Here is a 9,839-nt window from a genome sequence, read left to right as displayed (position 1 = left end):
TTGTGGCTTGCATTCTCGCTCGCCTTCTTTTGGAAATTTTAATTGTGTAGAATATAAGTAGGACCTAACAGGACACTCTGATGGATGGTCCAATTTAAAATGGATTGTGACCAAGACATGGAAAGTTGGATCCCAAGAATACTCCGAATCCGACCAATAAGAGATTTGAATGGATCGTGACTATGACATAGGTGGATCTGATCCAAAGTTGAACCATAGACTCCCCTACAAACAATACCTATATATCATCATATTGGACCTCTTTCGGTCGACCGCTATATTTGATATTTAAAACCATAGTTGGGCTTAGGGGGGGCAAAGCCGGAAATAGCCAAAGATGCTATGAGACGAAAAATCTGCGAGCTTATTTAAGGGGAACACCACCTTCATGTGGTTTTACATCTGAACTTGGTTAAAAAGGGGTGGATTTATCTTTGTTCTGTACTTGGTTCGTACCTCATCCTCTTTATGGCTGGCAATACATTTCTCTATAACAAACCACATAAATGTTTCTTTACATCTAAAGAAAAGTTGTACCGAGACTACAAAAGGGAGATAGTATGGTTAGAATGGCATGGATTTATCGTTGTTCTGTACTAGATTCTTATCTCATCCTCTTTATGGCTGGTACTACATGGCTCTATTACAACCCACATAAATGTTCCTTTTGAACTCCTCCAACAACTTCTTAAAATCATTTCATGACCTTTATAAATACCCTAAAACCAACCTCCTATTACACTCCCTCCCTATTACATTCCCCCCACTTCCTCACTCATGGGAAACTTAGGCCAAGAACAACTAACTCTCCTTCAAGACCTCAAGATCACCGTCCATAGTTCAAACACCGTCTATCCGATGGTCGATACCAAAAAGAGGTCTATGTTCCTCTCTAACATAGATCAAGCCCTCAATTTTGAAGTCAAGACCATCCATTTCTTTGTGGCGAATCCAGATTTCCAACCCGAAAACGTGGTGGAGAATCTTAAAGCCACTCTTGAAAAATTACTCCAGCCGTATGATTTCTTGGCCGGACGGTTGAGATTCAATCCTCGGGAAGAGCGGCTAGAGATTGACTGTAATGCCGCGGGTGTACGCTTTTGTTAGGCCTGAAATTGGTAACAGATACGGCAGTGACGTAAGAGCCGAGCTGGAGGACCCGAGGAGCTGAAGTGAAGGAGCTGAGTCCTGCGGAACCGAAGTGAAGGAGTTGAGTCCTGCAGAAGAGCAAACTAGGTCAGAAGACCAACCCGGAGTCGTTACTCCGGACAGGCCCTTCGACACTCAAGTCAGTATGAGCAGGAGTGCAGAGCGAGTTTTTAAGAGGGGTAGATTGAGAAGTTATTCTCCTCTGCTTTAAGCCTTGAGAGGCCTTTTATAGATGGAGACCTGGGGTGGTTGGATTGCCTACCCCAGGACAGATGTCGGCCCTTTTGTGGGAGTAGGTTTACCTACTCTTAGGTAATTACCGGATTGCCCCTGGGCCGATGCTGGATTTGTGGTGGGCCCTTCTGGGGCCACGTGTCGACAGGTAATTAGTTGTTGTTTTTTCATACCCCATCAGTTGCTCCCCAGTTCTCCAAGTCATTGTAGTGATTTGGGGAAGTGCGATGAGTTATATTCCTGAACAGTAGAACGAGCCGATGTTCGGGACGGCTCGATGGAAAACCTGTCCAGCCAAGCCGTCTGCCCGGCCTGGGACGGCCAGAAGCGGAGCGGAAAATCTGTCCGGCTAAGGCGTCTGTCTGGCCCGGAAAATCTGATCGGCTAAGGTGTCTGTCCGGCCTAGGAAATCTGTCCGAAAAATCTGTCCGGCTAAGCCATCTGTCCGGCCTGGGAAATTTGTCTGGCTAAGCCGTCTGTCCGGCCTGGGGAATCTGTTCGGAAAATCTATCCGCCTAAGCCGTCCGGCTTCGGAAATCTGTCCGGCCTGGGGAATCTGTCCGAAAAATCTGTCTGGCTAAGCCGTCTGTCCGGCCTGGGAAATCTGTCCGGCTAAGCCGTCTGTCCGGCCTGGGAATCTGTCCGGCAAATCTGTCCGGCTAAGCCGTCTGTCCGGCTAAGCCGTCTGTCCGGCCTGAGAAATCTGTTCGGCTAAGCCGTCTGTCCGGCCATGTATGCTCTAAACGGCTTCGGATGACCAAGTTTTATTGAACTTAGGTTTTTGCAAGGGTTTGGTTTTCTGCCCAGTCCTGTTCCTAACCAGGAGTGCGCTCCCGGTCTTTGTGGAGACGAGCCGAGGCGAACCAAGCAGCGAGTACCCAAGTTTTAGTGAACTGGGTTTCTGAGATGGTTTGGTTTTTGTGCGCGGGCCCGTTCCCGACCAGGAGTGCGCTCCCGGTCTTTGTGGAGACGAGCCGGGGCAAACCAAGCAGCGAGTACCCAAGTTTTAGTGAACTGGGTTTCTGAGATTGTTTGGTTTTTCTGCGCGGGTCCATTCCCGACCAGGAATGCGCTCCCGGTCTTTGTGGAGACGAGCCGGGGCGAACCAAGCAGCAAGTACCCAAGTTTTAGTGAACTGGGTTTCTCAGATTGTTTGGTTTTTCTGCGTGGGTCCGTTCCTGACCAAGAGTGCGCTCTCGGTCTTTCTGGTGACGAGCCGGGGCGAACCAAGCAGCGAGTACCCAAGTTTTAGTGAACTGGGTTTCTGAGATGGTTTGATTTTTGTGCGCGGGCCCGTTCCCGACCAGGAGTGCGCTCCCGGTCTTTGTGGAGACGAGCCGGGGCGAACCAAGCAGCGAGTACCTAAGTTTTAGTGAACTGGGTTTCTGAGACGGTTTGGTTTTTGTGCGCGGGCTCGTTCCCGACCAGGAGTGCGCTCTCGGCCTTTGTGGAGACGTGTCGGGGCGAACCAAGCAGCGAGTACCCAAGTTTTAGTGAACTGGGTTTCTGAGACGGTTTGGTTTTTGGGCGCGGGCCCGTTCTCGACCGGGAGTGTGCTTCTGGTCTTTGTGGAGATGAGCCGGGGCAAACCAAGCAGCGAGTACCCAAGTTTTAGTGAACTGGGTTTGTGAGACGGTTTGGTTTTTGTGGGCGGGCCCGTTCCCGTCCAGGAGTGCACTCTCGGTCTTTGTGGAGACGAGCCGGGGCGAACCAAGCAGCTGCATGATTTGAGGAACTCGGAACTTTGCAAAGAAGCAGTAGTCTTTTTTCATTATCCACACAAGCATAACTACAATGGCATCCACTTTTGTGTTGGGCGGCAGGCTATTGATAGTTTTTTCTGAGGTCTTCCGCAGGTTCAGTCACCGGGGCTTCGTCTCTCATATCAAGTAGCTCAATCGGCAACGATTCCGATGCTTTTTTGCCTTTGAGTGCCATGGCATAGCACTCCCTGGACTGTGGTTGAGGTTCTGGCCGGGTCGTCCCAAGATAGCGTTGTAGACCAAGGTGGTCCTCACTACCAAGAAGTTGACCATCGCGAAAGCTTGACAGGGTGGCTCCCTGACCAGGACTGGGAGTTCAATCTGCCCTTCTACTTTCAAGATCTCTCCCGAGAAACCGAACAGGTTGGAGTTTGCTGGCCTCAACCGGTCGTCTCCTATCATCATTTGCTTAAAAGCATGATAGTATAGGATATCGGCTGAACTTCCGTTGTCGACAAGGATTTTCTTCAGCTCCCAGTTTGCGACGAGCATGGTTATGACCAGTGTGTCGGTGTGAGGTAGTATCAAGTTGTCGAGATCTACATCTGAAAAGGCGATTTCGTTCTCCATGTTCATCTTTTTGCCGCACGTGTGCACGGCATTGACTCGGCGTGCGTAGGCTTTTCGAGCGGCGAATGATGTGCCCCCAGCGGCCGTTCCACCCATAATCGTGTTGATGACCCCTTTTGGCTGGGATCGGCGCGCCTCTAGTCGTGGACTGGATGGCGGGGGAGATTGATCCCGCGCAAGGGGTGGCTATGACCGTCGAGGGCTCTGGCCCTGGAGACTCTTCTCCCTTTTGTGGCCGTCATCTTTGACATACTTTTTCAAGTATCCCCGACCAATCAGCAGCTCGATTTCTTCCTTGAGCTGCCAGCACTCGTCTGTGTCGTGCCCGTGGTCCCTGAAGAACCGACAATACTTCGACTGGTCTCTCTTATTTCCCTTGGAGATCATTCTGGTCGGCCACCTTACGAATTCTTCTCCTCTGATTGCGGCCAGTATGTGTCTCCGAGAAGTGTTGAGAGGGGTAAAGTTTTCTTCCCTCCTCTGGGGGGACCTCTCTCTTCTGGGGGCCTTATCATCCCTACGCTGCTTGGTAGGGTTCTTTTCTTCGGAGGTTCTCCGGTTTGAGTCTAAGGCCGCTAGAGTCTCCTCCACCGATATATATTCCTCCGCCCCTGCCATCAGATCCGCCAGTGAGTGCGGGTTCTGGCGAGCAACTGATCGGCGGAAATCGTTGGATTTGGCGCCTGCGAGGAGCGCATTCATGGCTGCTGATGGATCCAAATTCGGCAGTTGGAGAGCCTCTCTGTTGAAGTGGCTAACGAATATTTTCAGAGGTTCGTTATCCTCCTGCCGCAAGGCCATCAGGGATGTTGTTGTTTTCCTTGGCCTCCGGCTGCTCATGAAATGGCGGACCAAATCGTCCCCAAAGTCTTCAAAGTTGCTGATGGAGTTTGGCTTGATCCTTGTGTACCAGTCCCGGGCCGCGCCCGTCAGTGTGGTCGGGAATGCACTGCAGAGGAATCCGTCAGAGGCGCTGTGGAGGAGCATCATAGTCCTGAACGTCTCCAGGTGGTCCATAGGGTCGTTGGTTCCGTCATATTGCGGAACCGTCGGCATTTTGAACCCTCTGGGTGCTAACGCGTTCATAACATTATCGGTGAACGGAGGTTTACTTGAGTACATCTTTACAGCGGGCCGGCCTTGATCTTTTGCCAGCTCTTCTATACGATGGTCTATCTCTTCTATCCTCCGTAACATTGGGTCAGCCCTCCGGTCTGCTCGGCCCAACGACTTATTTTTCTCTACCGAGGGGCTCGCGGTGGAGCCGGAGTGACTTTCCGGACTCCTTCAATGATGCCGGGATTTTCCCGCGGCGCTCGGTCTTCCTTGGCTTGGTGCTTCTGCGCGGAGCGAGATCGTGACCTCTGGCGGTGGCGAGGCTCTGTATGGGCCTGCCCGGTTCTGGAATGATGGACTCGCCTTGTGGAGTGGTGGGTCCGGTTTCCACTAGGGCATGCTGGCTCTCTCCTGTGGGCACTCGACCTTTCCTGTACAGGTCGTGGAGCCTCTGGGGGATGCTGGGGAGGCGCTTGGATCAGATGTTGGTATTGATCGACAAGAGCAGTCATTTGTTGGAAGAGAGCTTGCACTTGATCCGGAGTGGGAGTGGGATTGAGGTGTTCCGAATGAGCTGGGCTCTGCTCTGCTGTAGCAGAGGGAGCCACCACCTGCGAGGCAATTCGCTCGCTCCGGGTCCTGCGAGGTATTACGGCTCGGGTAGTTTGTGCAGTTGGAACCCGAGCACTCTTCCACCCTGCCATTTTGTATAGGGGATTCGAACAGCTTTTAGTTCGGAGTCCCACGGATGGCGCCAATCTGTTAGGCCTGAAATCAGTAACAGATACGGCAGTGACGTAAGAGCCGAGTTGGAGGACCCGAGGAGCCGAAGTGAAGGAGCTGAGTCCTGCGGAACCGAAGTGAAGGAGCTGAGTCCTGCACAAGAGCAAACGAGGTCAGAAGACCAACCCGAAGTCGTTACTCCGGACAGGCCCTTCGACACTCAAGTCAGTATGAGCAGGAGTGCAGAGCGAGTTTTTAAGAGTGGTAGATTGAGAAGTTATTCTCCTCTGCTTTGAGCCTTGAGAGGCCTTTTATAGAGGGAGACCTAGAGTGGTTGGATTACCTACCCCAGGACAGGTGTCGGCCCTTTTGTGGGAGTAGGTTTACCTACTCTTAGGTAATTACCGGATTGCCCCTAGGCTGATGCTGGATTTGTGATGCGCCCTTCTAAGGCCACGTGTCGACAGGTAATTAGTTGTTGTTTTTCATACCCCATCAGCTTTGATGTGGCCTCTAGCGGGCTCTCTCTCGAGGAGATCGGAGACCTTGTGTACCCTAAGCCTGCATTTCAACAGCTTGTGTTTGAAAAACCGGTCACTATGGGATTAGAAGAACAGCCTCTGATATCCTTTCAGGTATGGTATATTATATAGATTATAGAGGGACCTTTGTACGGTTAGGAAAACATGCAAATGCAATATATTTCAAGAACTGCTAGGAAGACACGCCAGTGGCAGGGTTGTCCCTAACTGCTGTCCTTAGTGAGCATGTAATGACCAATTGTTTAATTATGACAAGAAAAACCTTGTCCTGTATGTAAAAGACAGATAGGCCCTTACCTTGGTACATGTGGCAGTGGTACGAAGGATGTCTAGAACAACCTTGACGCTAGCATGTCGGAATAGGTATTCTTCTTTTAAGCCAACAACCAATTTTATACCTTTTCTTCTAACTTTTGAAGGGGAATGATATCTGCAGTATGTGATAACGAACCCCGTTTGTTATTTTCTTTGACTCTCTTCATATATAGTTGGTGGGTTTGTTTTTTTCCGAATTGTAACAGACAACCTTTTCTAAAGAGCTATCAACAGCAAAACCAATTAGTCCGTACTATCGAGGGGTGCAACTCAGATTGGGTTGAACCCAACCCACCCGAGTTAGCATTACGCACCCCCTGACCCGACCCAACCCGAGCATAGGGTCAAAGATCAAGGATCAAGGATCAAGGAGGTTCAATCCTAACCCAGGCTGCCGTTAAATTCCTCAACCCCAAGCCAACCCATCTAAACTGATTTACCAGATTGTGTTTGGTTGAGTTAGGGCGAGCCGAGGCAAAAGTTAAAAAAATATATATACAAAGGGAAATTGGCTTGTGAATGGTCTGAGTCGTCTGACATGCGACAGACCAGCCACGAAATGGCTTTTGGGGTGGACCCTAGCAAATCCTAGGGAAATGATATCAACACTAATGTTTTGATATCACGCTCTACTAGCTTGTCTTTTACTATTTAAAAGGCTGTTAATAGGTTATTACAATTTCCAAAAAGCTCTTACAAGCCCATTAAATACTAAAAGACCAGCAAGGAGACCAAGGAGACCGTTGATGTCAAAACATTGGAGTGCTGATATCATTTCCCATATACAAAACGTCATTATCCTAAAATTTTGAAAATTACAATAAAATCTCAATAAACTTTTCAACTTTGCACCGTTATAATTTATTACTAGCAAAATAAACCAAAAGTTCAATACAGTGTTAACCCTATTCCTCCTATTTTCACCGACCCTATATCTTTATCTACAAAACAATATATATTGATTGTATAGGTTATAATTTTTATGTTGAAGTAAATAATACTATTAGGATTTTGGTGTTATATATCTAGAGAGATACACAGCACACATCTATACACATAAACCTATTTTTTTAAATAAAAATTATTAAACACGTTCTATTCATTGAACATATTTTTCCTATCCTTTTTTGTTAATTCGAAACTTTTTCTACTTTTTAAGACTAATATCGCATTAAACCCTAAATATTCCATTCCATTTTTTAGGTCTGTAGTTTATGAGATGAGAGTGTATAACTTAATGAGCACCGCCCAAATTATTAATCCGAAAATACACCAACCCAAGAGTGGTAGTGAACTTTCACTATCTGATATTTTTGCTTTAGCATCGATTTTCAAGCTAAAATCAGGATGTTGGATCATGTAATAAGTATGAGGTGGGCCCAACCCGGCCACATGATGTTAGCATGATATGATTCTTCATTCAAAGGGGCCCATCATGGTGAAGGCATGACCTGAGAACCCCTTTGATGGGACATTCTTAAATCCCAACCATTCGACCTACGGACTCCAAAATCTACGTTTGAAGGGAGAAAAAACAAGAAGTAACCGTTCACATTCAAGTGGTCTGATCGAGTGGCTAGAAACGTTAAATCAGAGTGATCTTCAAGTTATGTCTTCTCTTGTAAGTGTCTCCAGATGAATATCTCAGATTAAGCGCATATTATGTGGGACCAGCTCATGCTTCTGATTTATCACTCCCCCACTTGTTTTATTCACAACTAAGTTTCTGAAACAACGAATTACTCCAAAAGCTTAAGCTGTAAGAGTTGGTGTTATTTAAACATTTATAATTCCCCCACGTCACCCACATGCGCTAGCTCTCGGCCTCTTATTTTTTTGATTTGGCAATACTGTTGGGTTTTGAAGTTAGGACTTGCCGCGAGGCAATAGCTCTGGCATCAAGTGAAACAACCAATTACTCCAACCAATTACTCCAAAAGCATAAGCTGTTAGAGTTGGCACTATTTAAACATTTATACTTCAACAAACTTTGATTCTTTTTAGTTAATTTTCAGGTAACCTCATTCAAATGTGGCGGATTCGATATCGGTGTATCAAACAATCACACAACATTTGACGGCATCATTCAGCATGTTCCTAAAAAACCTCGCTTCCTTCGCTGCTGGAAAACCCTTGGCTGTTTCTCCGTACAATAACCGGCAGCTTCTAGTGGCTAGATCTCCTCCACATGTCACATTCTCCCACGAAGAGCTTGTAAATCTTGAAAGTCCACCCAAGGGTGAACCACAAGTTAGCATGCTAGAAACCCAAAAAGAAAATCTCATATTCAAAGTTTTCCAATTAAGCCAGTGTGACATTTCCAATCTCAAAGGGAAAGAAAAGATTGGGAGCAAATGTGGGCTTGCCATTACAAGCTTCAATGTGGTCACGGCTCATATATGGCGATGTAAGGTCCTAGCGACAAATCGTGATTGCCCAGATAAAGTGACAAGTGTCCTCTTTGCAGTTAATCTAAGGCCGAGAATGCGGCCCCCACTTCCACACTCATATACGGGAAATGCTGTCCTAATGGGTTACGGAGCCACGACATGTAGGGAGCTAGAGGTGGGCCCCTTTTCTCATCTAGTAGAGGCCATCCAGGAAGGGACGGCTCGGATGAGTGATGAGTATGCCAAGTCGGTGATGGACTGGGGCCAATTGTACAAGGGTTTCCCACGTGGGGACGTCCTTGTGTCCTCTTGGTGGAGGTTAGGGTTAGCTGACGTGGACTATCCGTGGGGTAGGCCCATATATAGTTGCCCTTTAATGAACCCTAATGCAGACATTGTCATCCTCTACCCTGATAGTAAGGGCAGTGAGGGGGTGAATGCTATGGTCACTCTCCCTCTTGAAGATATGGAGAAATTCGAAACCCTCTTCCATAAGTTCTTACACTGAATGTAGAATATGTGTTTGAATGATGCCTTGTACAAATCTCTCTAAGTAACGTATACAATACTTATGGTCTATAGACTAACTCGATGACGGTACATCTGTTCATATCTATTTTATGTGATTGTCCAACGACCACTCTCCCTCTTGACGATATGGAGAAATTCGAAATCCTCCATAAGTTCTTACACTGATGAGCCGATTGGATACAGGGATTTTATTATCCAGAATTCTAAATTCAGGGATTTTACAACCTAAAACCTGGATTTTATAAGCTTCATGGATTTTATAAGCTAAAACCAAGGTTTTAAATTTGACTGAAATCCGAAATTCCAGACCTAAATTTCAGGTTTTTGTCAACCCCAAAACCAAAATTTGGTAAACTTGAAACGTTACAAAATTTCGACCGAAATTTTGGTCGAAATTTCGATCCGAAACTTAAGGAAAATCTCCAAAAAGTCTGGATTTTATTTTTTATTTAATATTTTCCCGAAATTTCAGCCGAAATTCGTTCAAAATTTTTACAAGATAAAATATTATTTTATTCGATTTCGTTAGATTTCGTTCGAAATTTCAAAATTTCGGCTGAATTTTT

General features: G+C 46.9%; 1 pseudogene; it reads left to right on the top strand.

Moving 5' to 3' along the window:
* The first annotated feature begins 777 nt into the window (after positions 1–777).
* On the top strand, positions 778–9,342 carry LOC143861367 (acyltransferase GLAUCE-like; annotated as a pseudogene).
* Positions 9,343–9,839: the final 497 nt, after the last annotated feature.

Source organism: Tasmannia lanceolata, unplaced genomic scaffold (genome assembly GCF_043159265.1).
Source record: "Tasmannia lanceolata isolate RefF3 unplaced genomic scaffold, GAP_Taslan_0.1 ptg000037l, whole genome shotgun sequence".
Taxonomy (NCBI): Eukaryota; Viridiplantae; Streptophyta; class Magnoliopsida; order Canellales; family Winteraceae; genus Tasmannia; species Tasmannia lanceolata.
The sequence above is the reverse complement of the archived record's forward strand: the minus strand, read 5'-3'. Positions and strand labels throughout refer to the sequence as shown.